Raw genomic sequence first — 12,546 nt, 5'->3', positions numbered from 1 at the left:
TCTCAAAGCTCCCGCCCCTGCTCCTCAGGCAGCGTCCCCATGTGAGGCGGGGCTGCGTGCAGACGCACGGCGAGCGCGCAGTCCTCTTCAAGCCCCGCCCCCACGGAGCCGCCCGCCGGTTTGAACAGCATCCTCGCGCGCGGAGGGCTATGAGGGAAGCGCCAAGGGCCGGAGATACGCCGCGGGAGGCGGCGCGGGAGCGCGGCATGGAGGGGCTGGCCTAGGCTGGCCCTACGTCGTCTGGCTGCGACGTGGATCCTGCGCACGCTGCGGGGCCGCAGCCGCCGGGCGGTGAGCGCCCGAGGGGCCTGGAGGCGAGTCGGGGACCCCAGGCGGGTGTGGGCATCGTGTCCACAGCCAGCATCCCCGAAGCCGCGCTAGGGCCGTGATCACTCGGTGAAGCTGCGCTGCGACACAGCAGCCGACTTCTTCCCGCGCTGTGAGGACCTGTGCGCGCTGCTGGACTCAGTGCCTCTGCCTGCGGGAGGGCCTGCTTTACTTAACGCCGACCGCTTCCACGGGGTTGACTGGGTGCCGCTCCTGAGCACCCTCTGCCCCTGATCTGTATCCAGAACTTCTTCCAGCCACAGCTGGGCGAGGCAGGTTTGTAGTATCCGCTTCCAAGGACTGTCGTGTGGGCGCTGCGAAGCGGAGTTTTAGATGGTGCAAGGTGGAGGCTGGGCACTAGAACCGGTGCCCAGTGCTCAGGTGTGCGTGCACTAGACGGGGCGTGCGGCCTAGGACTCCTGCCAGCTCGGTGACCCTGGCCGAGTGCCTTAAGGCTTCTAGGTCTCAGTGTTCTCATCTGTAGCATGGGCTTAACAAGACCCACTCTCCTTGGCGGTTACAAGGACTCACTCTGTTAATGCTTCTAGACTCTGCAATGTAGAACACTTAGCACAGTTTGGAGCATCGTTAATTGTTGCACAGATGTTACCTGGTGTGTTGAATGACTTTGCCTGGTACAGACCAAAGCGATTAGGGAATTGATATATCCCAGCTTCATTTCCTTTCCATTAAAACAGGTCTCAGGATAAAAATATATATATATATTTTTTTATAAATTCGTTTTATTTATTTATTTAGGTGCGTTGGGTCTTCGTTTCTGTGCGCGGGCTTTCTCTGGTTGCGGCGAGCAGGGGCCACTCTTCATCGCGGTGCGCGGGACTCTCACTGTCGCGGCCTCTCCTGTTGTGGAGCGCAAGCTCCAGACGCGCAGGCTCAGTAGTTGTGGCTCACGGGCCTAGTTGCTCCGCGCCATGTGGGATCTTCCCAGACCAGGGCTCGAACCCGTGTCCCCTGCATTGTGAGGCAGATTATCAACCACTGCGCCACCAGGGAGGCCCCCCAAAGTCTTTTTTTCAATAGTCATATAGTAGAAAGAGCACCGGTGTGAAGGCAGCTTAGGGTTTGAATTCCAGGGCTTATGCTCTCTGTGGCCTGTGCAGGTTACTTTTGAACTGCAATTCCCACACTTGTAAAATGACATTAAAAACCACTCTTTCTGAGGGTTCTTACAATTAATTAAGCAGGTTATGTGTGTAACGTATCCTGGCACTTGAATGAGTTGTTAGAACCAAGGGCTGCTGGAGATGATGCTTCTGCTCTAGGTAATCTCCCCTTCTACTGGGCAGCAGGTAAACACAAGCACAGTAGTCAGTGCTCTGGAAGAAGTGAGTTCTGGTGCTGCAGAGCACAGAATCTTTTTGTTTTTTAATTTAGTTTTTATTTTATATTAGAGTATAGTTGATTTACAATATTGTGTTTGTTTTAGGTGTACAGCAAAGTTATTCAGTTATACATATATCCATTCTTTTTCAGATTCTTTTCCCGTGCAGGTTATTATAGGATATGGAGTAGAGTTCTCTGTGCTATGCAGTAGGTCATTGTTGATTACATATTTTATATATAGCCGTGTGTATATGTTAATCCCAAACTCCTAATTTATCCCTCCCCGCCACCTTTCCCCTTTGCAGAGCACAGAATCTTAAAAGGGAAAGTTCAGGGTAGGCTTCTTGGAGGAAGTGCCATCCTTTCTAAGGATAGTAGAACCTCCTGGGGTGGCAGGAGGGAGCAGTGTGTCAAACGTTGAGAAATATAAGAAAATATGGCAAAACTAATTACAGGACTGTAACTCAGGGTTTGGGAAAGGAATGAGAGTTGATACGGGAAACCTAATGGGGACAAACATAAAGGGGCCTTGTTTGTCATGTCAGAAGTTTGGATGTTTACCCTGAAGACTGTGGGAAACCCTAATAAACAATAAGATGGACTTCTGGTTTAGAGGCTCACTCGGACCTCCATGTGGAAGGCAGTTGACTGGGTGCAGGGTGAATTGTAATCTAAAGGTCCCACTTAAGTTATAAAAGGTTGGACTGCATTTTGGAGATCCGAGAGAGAATGGGTGGGGCCTGGTGACCAGCTAGAAAAGGAAGGGCAGCAAGCTTGGGTGACAGTTTACAGCTGCATCTTTTTGTGAGATACAGAGCACAGTAGGAAGGGATTGGGGGTGGGGAGAGGATCTTACTTGATCTGCAGTGCTGTAGAAGGGCCTGGTAGATGGGTCTGGGCCCAAGGTTCAGATCTGGGCTTTTTGGGAGGACAGGTGTTTGAAGGCATGGGAGATACTTAGGTTACCCACAAGACGATGCAAAGAATCATGGGTCTGAGAGTTTTTTAAGTGAGTGTATATATATATATTTTTAAAATTTTTATTTATTTATTTATACTGTGTTGGGTGTTCGTTTCTGTGTGAGGACTTTCTCTAGTTGCGGCAAGTGGGGGCCACTCTTCATCGCGGTGCGTGGGCCTCTTTTAAGTGAGTATATTTGAGGATGTTTATAAGCTGAGAGAAAGTAGCCAGCAGAGGAAGGGTGTGAAGATTTAGGATAGGAAATGATTGTTCATTTGTTTTCAAAAAGCTGAATACTTATCGTGTGCCTGGCCTTTTTCTAGGATCTGGGGTTCACACCATCTGTTATCTCTTCTGCAAGGACAGTTCAACTCATCCCCTTGGTGAAGAGAAGTCAGATTATTCTTTACATCCCATTCAGGTGTAGGAACTGTTCTGTACCTCTGAAGGGACTTTACATAAGCAGAGTAATAAGTTATAAATCAAAAGAAATTATAGCTGGAAGGGACCTGAAAGGCCACGGTACTTAATTTTGCTGCATATTTTACATTGAATGTAACAAAAATTTATTGTTTAGCCCATTCTCTTCAGAGTTCCTTCACTGAACTTTCTTTATGTTTTTCATCCAGTGGGTCTAACTTGTAGATTTTGGCCTCCTCCTAAATTTGCTTCTTCATCCATATTACATTTTGCCCGGACTATGGCAGGAGCTCCTGGGTGGTTTCACGGCCCCTGGGCTCCGTTCCTCTGTTTATCTGCCTACTCAGTTTAAGTGATCTTCTAACGTAAAAACATACGCTTAAAATAATGCTGCTAATGGCTTGCCCACACAGAGTTATTGCATACTAGCCTCCCAGCGTGTGCTCTGCACAGAGGCGTGTAGTCTGAACTGTGCTTGGCCAAGCCTCATGGGGCTCTTTGGCCCTGAGGAAGGGGAGCTTTTTGTGATCACTCCCTTTGTCTAATCGGTCCTTCAGCAGCGGGGTGCCTTTTTCTAATCAGCGGAGGCACCCTTACTCAGCCAGTGGTAGCCCCAGGCCTCATCACCTGTGGGATACAAGCCATGCTCTCTCCCAGGCTTGCTTCGGCCAGCATCTCTATTTTCCTTTCTGTCTCTTCTCACACTTGGACCCCTGGGCTATTGTCATCCCCACCTGCAGTATTTACAGTGCCCAGCAGGTGTCAGGCTTGAGTGTCTTTGCACAGATACTCCCAGTGCAGTTAATGCACATTGTACTCCAACTCTGCATACTCTAATCTTTCTAGATTGTACTTCAGGGTTATCATGAAGCCGTCACTTAGACATAAGTTTTTGCCTCCATAGGAACCTCTGTGCATAAAAGTTATGGTTCTTTATCTCATGTGATTGAAATTTTGATTTTATACATCTCCCTCCTTAATGAAGGCTTTAAGGGCAGGAGTCGTTTCTAATCCTTAGCACAGAATAGATGCTTTGTTTCTTATTTAGATGCTTTTTTTTTTTTTTTTTTTGCGGTATGCGGGCCTTTCACTGCTGTGGCCTCTTCCGCCGCGGAGCACAGGCTCTGGACGCACAGGCTCAGCGGCCATAGCTCACGGGCCCAGCCGCTCCGCGGCATGTGGGATCCTCTCGAACTGGGGCACGATCCCGTGTCCCCTGCGTCGGCAGGCGGACTCTCAACCACTGCGCCACCAGGGAAGCCCTTTAGATGCTTTTTAATCATAAAATATATGGTTTAAATCACTCATTTTACAATAATTTTGGTTTAGGTTGTGACAGAAATAAAGTTTACAGAAGTCGTGTTCCTGCGATTAGAAATAAAGATGTGACCTTCTAGTTGTGTAAAGCTCTTAAATGCTGTGTAAGTGCGTCGTGTGCGCTAAGGAACCTGGAGCTAAGTGGGGTAGTTGTGAGAGAGAAAGACTTAACTATGTTAACAAAGGTAAGCCTTCATTGTGTCCTGCCAACATTTGATAGTTGTTTTTGGGGCAAACTAAACCAATAAAATTTTAAACTTGTTCTCCCCATTAAATGGATTGAATAAATCGGCCACTTTGGTGCACCTGTTTGTTGCGAGTTGTCCACTTGGAGATGGAGGTTTAGAAAGTGAGTTTCAGTCTTGTTTAAGTCTCTTCCCATCAGACTGGTCTCTTGATTTCCTACACAGCATGTTACTTCCTGTCTACCTTTTCTTGGTGTTGTTCATGCCTGGATTGTCTCCTGTGCCTGCTCAAACCTTGGTCCATTCTCATTTGTACCATGGAAGTTTGTCATGCTGGATACTGTCAGAACTAATTTTACTTAAGTTTGTGTTAAGCCACAAACCTCACATTTTTATATTTTCTGTTCTTTGTGTTTGTCTGTATTTTAATGTTTCTCTTCAAGAAACATTATGGGAAGAGAAATAGCAAGACATAAAGAGCAAAAAAGTCATGATGATCTTTAAATTGTTAGAACATGTATCTTCAGTCATAATTATAATAAACTGTGGTATGTGTTAAAATAGGAAATATATGTCATGTCCTGTAAGAGCAGCAAACTCAGTGGTGTTAGTGGGGGGGGGTGTCATGGAAGTAATCACAAAGCAGGTGACTGTAAGTTAGGGTCCTGAAACATTAGTGTGTGTTCCCTGTGTCCCGTAGTGGTCTGGAGGGGTCAGGAAGCCTGCCTTCAATTTGAGGGAACAGAGCATTTGAGGTCCTCTCTCTTCTATTGCTCTAGTATGCTGCATAGCAGCTAATAAAATACTGGGTTTATTGTTGACATTTAAATCATTGATTGATCATCAAGATTGGCATGTATCATTGGAAATGAAAATAGGAAAAGTCTTAAGATTTTTAGGTTTTTCTTTTTTTTCCTATGTCTCAAAAGGTATGTAGTATTTTACTGAGTGGTTGGGAATAAAGTTTGCAGTATTCAGTGTATTCAGCTTTAGTACCTAAATAGAATTAAACTGCTGCTGTTAACTGGAATAACACTTTGTTACTGACAAGTTTTAGAATGCATCTGTTTGGCAATTGCCTGTTTGAGAAGATTGTAGTTAATGATTTTAAGAATGTGGCTATAAACCTCCAATTGACTCAAGAAAAGCAAATAAGTCAAGATTGACAAATGTATAGGCTCTTCATCTTATTGTGTGTGTGTGTGTGTGTGTGTTTTTCTGTTATTTGTTAAGATGTAAAGAACTCTATCACTCTTAAGACAGTAAACTTCCCAGTGTATAATCTTACATGGCAGGGAGCAGATCACATGGCCAAGATCTTAAAGGTGATTTTTTTATGTTTGAACTTTCATGAAAACATATGTGATTGAAGCACATTAATATATTGGTACAAATGGCAGTTAATTTTTGTCTTTTGATACCTGTGAATGCAGCTTTCATTTTGTTGAAAGAATATGACCAGTCTTCAGTTTGGGATTCTACCATTTAGTAAAGATAGTCCACTTAATTTTAGAAATAAGAGATTTAATATATAATACATAATAATATTTTTATGTAGTTTTAGTTACTGAAAACATTGATTGTGATACTGTCAAAAAACTATGCCATTATAGTCTTCAAGACTTAAATGAATCAAGTGTTTATTAGCTGCTGTAGTTTATAAACTAATAAAAATCACTACATCAGCAATTTGTAAATACAGTTTTTAAAATAATGCCTTACCAACTTTACAGTGGTTATAATGACTGTATTTAGGTCTAAAGTTATTTAATAATTTGACATGAAGCCTTTTTAATAGTTTGATGGTGCAGATCAGGGATAGGTAAACTATGGCTGGTGGGCCAGATCCAGCCTGTCACCCGGTAAAGAAAGTTTTTTTGGAACATAGTCGCACCCATTGTTTAGAAAGTTTTTTTGGAACATAGTTGCACCCATTGTTTACATGGTAGCTGTGGCTACTTTCACCCTACGCCAGTGGGGTTGAGTAATTGCAACAGAAACTGTATAGCCCACAAAGCTGGAAATGTTTAAATTTAGATTTTAAAAATTGAAAAATTCTTTGAGCCTATACAGGGCAAGTGCATTGACCCCTGCGGTTGAAAACAGTCAAGAACTTGGGTGCCGAAGCCAAATGGCCTAGGTTCAAATTCCCTTTCTCCCATTTCATAGCTAGTGACCGTGGACAAATCACTTAACCTCTGTGCCTCATTATGAGGTTTAAATGAACTAATTTGTATAAATAGTGCCCAGTACATAATAAGCACTGTGTAAGTGATTGCTGTTATTTCTGCTTGGAGCTTTTATAAGCTATTGTTAATAGGAAAATGACACTAATGATTTTCATTTTAGAGTGTCAAAGGCACTTTGAGTCTTTTATTTTTTCAAGAATGTAATAAGACTTCTTTCATTTAAAGTCAGTGTTCCCTATTACCATAATTTATTTTATGAATATAAAGAATTGAATGTCCTTAAGACAGTACTTGTGGTTAAATGTCAAACCATAATTTTCCCAAGGCACATCAAACTGGCTCTGCATAGTCCAGGCCTCTAAACTTTGTGTCCATACCCTAGGTAGCATGTGAGATATATTTTGTAATACAGTTTTTAAAATAATGCCTTGGACTTCCCTGGCGGTCCAACAGTTAAGACTCTGCGCTCCCAATGTAGGGGGCCCGGGTTCGATCCCTGCTCAAGGAACTAGATCCCACATGCATGCCATAACTAAGAGCCCGCATGCCACAACTAAAAGATCCGTCATGCCGCAAGTAAAGATCCGGCACAGCCAAATAAATATTTAAAAATAATAATAGTAAAATAATGCCTTAGATTTAGGAAAAGAAAATATTAGAACCTATTTGCCTTTGTATCATTTTTAAAATATCTGTGTGGTTTATAATGTACATACATTATATGTATAGAACTTCGTGTATATAATTTGTTAATAAATAAGATGCATATTAAAAAGTTTTCTTATGGGTTGCCCAGTCAGGTGTTTGGAGACCTTTGGAGGACAGAATGATGAAATTTAGAGCCTCAGCAATGATAGAATTTAGAACCAATTCCCTGAGTTAGAAGATCAGGAAAATAATTCATAGACTGTAATTGAGTTGTCCAACTTTACATAACTGTTCAGAAACAGGTCATCCAGTGACTGGAATCTAATCACTGATGGACTAGAATGTGGGTCACTGGACTCGTAAAGCAGAACTGACTGTTTAATTTCTCAGCTTGATTCTCCTGGCACATATGCTTGATACGTGTGTGTGTAAACCTCTGACATAATAAGCCATACTCAGTAGGCACATCCTGTTTCCTTATTGAAGCATCTTAATTTTGTCCCATTAAATCTTTGAAGTATCAGACTACCAGAAGGCACGAGGAAACCTGGGCTGAGAGTCTTCATTCCAGGAGACCTGATCTTGACTGTATGGCTGGTTTGAGGTGCATCACTCTGAACTGCGACATGCTCATTGGTGACTTGGGTGCAAGTGCTTTTGCAGAATCTCTTAGTGAGGATTTGTGGCTTGTAGGTAAATTCTAAAATTGGAAATATTGAATTTTTAATATGATACATGCTTAGCTTTTGGCATGATACTGTCGTGATAGGAATTTTTTTTAAAGCCTCATTTTTCTGATAGGTTTTATTTTGCTTGTCAACTTTCTCTATGAGTTGCATATATTCATTGTAGAAAATGCAGAGTTACAAGAGAACAATTACCTATAATCTTAATACCCAGACATAATCACTCTTCATTTTGGTGTATATAGTTTCAGTCTTTTTTTTTCTATGAATATATTTTGTACACTTAGGGATAACAAAAATAAAATTGTAGTATACTTGCTATTTCATATTCCTGCTTTTTTCATTTAATGATGTATCATGTAGTATAGCATCATATTGATGTCCCATAGTTTAATCAATTCTTTGCCATTAGATTTAGACAGTTTGTTTTTCCCTGTCAGAAACATTGTGAATACGTTGTATATACATCTCTGTGTCCATCGGGATTGCTTCTGTAGAATAAGGAACTAGAAGTAGAATGACCTGAGTGTGACATATTTTTAAGACTTTTGATATACATGGCCAAATTACCATCCAGAAATGCTATGCTAATTTGTAGTCACCCCAACAGTGGATGTGAAGCCTGCCTCTCACAAACACTGGCTTGTAGCACTTGTAAAAAAATGTAAAACTACAAAAATGAGTACCTCTCCATTTTCTATGCAAGTAGGATTACTCCAAATTTTATAACATTTTTCAGTTAATTTAGTATGAGCATTTTAGCAAGTCAGTAAATTTGCATCTCCTGCATCACTTTTTGTGATTGTTCAGTATTCCATTATATGAATATGCCACAGTGCACATAGCTTATCCTTTCTTGTATATAAGCTTTGTCCAGTTTTTCAGTTACAAATTGTACTCTGATATATATCCCTACCTATATCTCTGACTATTTCTTTTGGTTAAATTCTTAGAAAGAGAGTTGTTGGATCAAAAGGGTATAGACATTATTTAAAGCCTTTCCTTACAGAATCTTGGCTTAATCTGATAGGAGAATAACCACATTTTGTTTTATTTTGTATTCATTTGATTTCCTGGTGAGGTTTACTGGCTGTTTGTATTTGGCTATTTGGTTAATTACACTGTGCGTCCATTCTTCTGTAGTGAGAGTTTGTAGGGATTGTATCATATCCTGTCAGATCCGTATGTCTGACTTGCTATTTCTGTATGTCATGGGGGTGTTGAAAGACTCCAGTTACTTTAATGTGATGGTCCACACAACACTTAAAAAAAAGACTCATGATAGTTTCCTTTCATGTAATAGTTTTTTTAAATTTTTTTATTTTTTTTTATTTTGCGGTACGTGGGCCTCTCACTGTTGTGGCCTCTCCCGCTGCGGAGCACAGGCTCCAGACGCGCAGGCTCAGCGGCCATGGCTCCCGGGCCCAGCCGCTCCGCGACATGTGGGATCCTCCCGGACCGGGGCACGAACCCGCGTCCCCTGCATCGGCAGGCGGACTCCCAACCACTGCGCCACCAGGGAAGCCCCATGTAATAGTTTTTAATACCTGTGCTTTGGTGATGATCCCTTTTGTTTAAATGAGTAGGTTGTTCAGCCCCAGAACTACTAGAATTCATGATCAGTTTTTCTGGGTTTTGTCTGACTTTTTATGGAGAGAGTTCTTGGCCATCATACTTTCATGATAGGTTTTTAGTATGTATTTTCTATTCACACATTGTTCGAATTTGTTATTAGTATGTATTCTCTATTCACACATTGTTTAAATTTGTTATTATTTGTATCCTCTTAGACTTGTCTTTTTTGCTCTAAAACTAACAGTTATTACATTTCTTCTATTTTGTTTTCCCCTTTTAACTAGTTTCAAGTGTAATTTGGAGCTAAAGATCCTGATCAAAAGAATGCAGTGCATTTCTGAGCTCCACCAGGTTTTGCTTGTGAGGTTTACATGCCACTGCTGCCCTTGCTAATTATGAACTGAGATTCTCTATTTTGTGATGCTTTTTGCTCACAGGTTATATATACAGTTATTCTTCAGTTCTGTAATTGTAAAATATGTTGGATGATTTATTGGTACTAAAGCCAGGGTTATCATTGCACATCCAAGAAGAAGTTTTTAAATTGGATTATGCATTATGTGTGTGCGTATACGTGTCTTTTGTTTTTCCATACCCCAAATTACAAACCTGCCGTGACTTGTCTTGGGCAGGACTCTTCTACATGTGAGAAAATGAGAGTTGTCTATATGTTAAATCTGTAGAGTTAGCAAGTGACCTTTTGTCTTTCATCAAAAACACTTGACCTGCAGCAGTGTGGCCTCACCAGTGAAGGAGCAAAGGCTTTACTAAAGGCCCTTGAAACCAACAGAACTCTGCTCTTTCTGGATGTAAGAAAACATCCACTTGTTGGTATGTGGTCACTTTTTAAAAATTGATTAACACATAGCAAAACAAAAAGAATTTGTTCATGTATTGACAGTTTTTAAAACTTAATGTGTTTAACTTTCCTCATTGTATACCGTTGACCCATGAACAACGTGGGGTTAGCGGTGCCGACCCCTACGCAGTTGAAAATCTGGGTATAAGTTTATAGTCAGTGGTTCCGCATCTGTGGATTCAACCAGCCTTGGATCGTGTAGGACAATAGTACATATTTATTGAAAAATATCTGTGTGTCAGTGGACCTGCAAGGTTTAAACCCATGTTGTTCAAGAGTCAACTGTACTTTTCTAGTGTTGCACTTATGTTTTTAGCAGGTAATTTACTAATTAAAGTGAGTTATACTTGTAAATTGTTCTTATCCCTACTCTGAACAGAGGTGGACCTAGATACTAAACCTGCTTCCACCAAAAGCATTATTTCTTTCTTGTGCAACCTCTGAATTCTTGCAAGGAGTACTTTATTCATTTGTCAGATTCACAAGTTATTTTTTTAATATCTTCTGTGTGCCAGATACGGGTTTAGGCACTAGGGATAAAGCAGTGAACCAGACACACAAAAGTCTTGCCCTCATGGAGCTTACATTCTAGTGAAGGAGTTCAGATAGAAATGAGTAAACAGATAAGTCATATAATTTTAGATAGTAGGAGGTGCAAAAATATGTTAATGTAAAGGGAGTGAGCGGGGGCAGGTAGGACTCCATTGGACAGGTTTGTTAGGGGACAGCTTCACTGGAGAAGTGGCATTTGAACAGAGACCTGAATGAAGAGAGGAGCAAGCCATGGAAGAACTAGAATAAGCACATTCCAGGACAAGGAGGCAATGTGTATGCAGGCATGTAGGTGGGTGGAGTATTGAAGGAAAAGCAAGGAGGCCAACATGGCCAGAGTACTGAGTGAAGAAGATGTGGTATGACATGAGGTCAAGGAGCTAGCCAGGGGTCTGATCTTGTAAAGTCTTGAAGGCCAGAGTAAAGATGTGGATTATTCTATATGAGTAGAAGGTTTTGAAGTGGAAAAAGACATGATCCAAATAGTATCTGAATAAGATGACCTGGTATAGAGAATAGACTTGGGGGGATGAAGAAGAGAAACAGGGAGACCAGTTAGGAGACTATCACAGGGGTCCAAATAAGAGATGTTTATGGCCTAGGTTAGGTTGGAACTTGGCAGCAAGTGAAAAGTGGTTGAATTCAGGTTGTGTTTTGAGGGTGTAGCTAACAAGGCTTGCCGATAGATTAGATGTGGGGTATGAAGGGAATAGTAACAAGGAGACAAGTCGTTGATGATTATGTGTGCAACTGGGTGGTATCACTTAGAAGAAGGGGGCTGATGGGAGGAGCAGCTTTTGAGGGAATATCAGGACTTTGGTTTGTTATCTTAGATGCCCTTTAGGTATCTAAGTGTCTGGACAGTGCTCAGACTGTACTTTCTATCCAAAGGTATCTAAAGCCACTTTAGATGCAAAATGTTTAAAGTTGACCTTTGCTGCTGCCAAAATAGTAGCCACTGTGGGCAGTCTGCAAGATGGCATCTCAGGTTTCTGTGGAAGAAATTAGAATATACAAAGGGGGAGATAAGTGTATAGTTACATAATGTAGACTTCATATTTAATTTTATGAGAAAAGCAATAATTAGTTGGCTTTTGGTTTTAAATGGCAGTAGCCACTCATTGGGAAATAATTACTCTAATTTCAATTTATTTTATTTTAAATCATTCTGTGATGAAAACAGTTATCAAAAAAGGTCTCCAGAATGGAAGGAGTGCCAAGTAAGTCAGAGGTATATAATATGTTTTAATTCTCTCAGAAAAATTTCTCTTTAATGGCTTGTTTTTCCTTCCTTCTTAAAACAAAATTATCAAGCTACTTTCTGCCATCTTAAAAGTAAGTTTTTAGTCAAATGAAATGGCTTTTCTGTTTTTGAAAATATTGTGTGATGCTTTAATTTAGCTTCCCAGAAATGCAGATTGAAGACCTTTTATTAACTTAAAATATCTTAATTTCCAATGAAGATCAAACCCTCCTAAATTAC

The 12,546-nt window shown here is 41.1% G+C and overlaps 1 pseudogene; it reads left to right on the top strand.

Moving 5' to 3' along the window:
- The first annotated feature begins 381 nt into the window (after positions 1–381).
- The window catches only part of LOC136137536 (centrosomal protein of 78 kDa-like), a 157,851-nt pseudogene continuing 145,686 nt past the window's right edge, over positions 382–12,546 (top strand).

Source organism: Phocoena phocoena, chromosome 18 (genome assembly GCF_963924675.1).
Source record: "Phocoena phocoena chromosome 18, mPhoPho1.1, whole genome shotgun sequence".
Taxonomy (NCBI): domain Eukaryota; kingdom Metazoa; phylum Chordata; class Mammalia; order Artiodactyla; family Phocoenidae; genus Phocoena; species Phocoena phocoena.
This window is presented reverse-complemented; position numbering and strand designations above follow the sequence as displayed.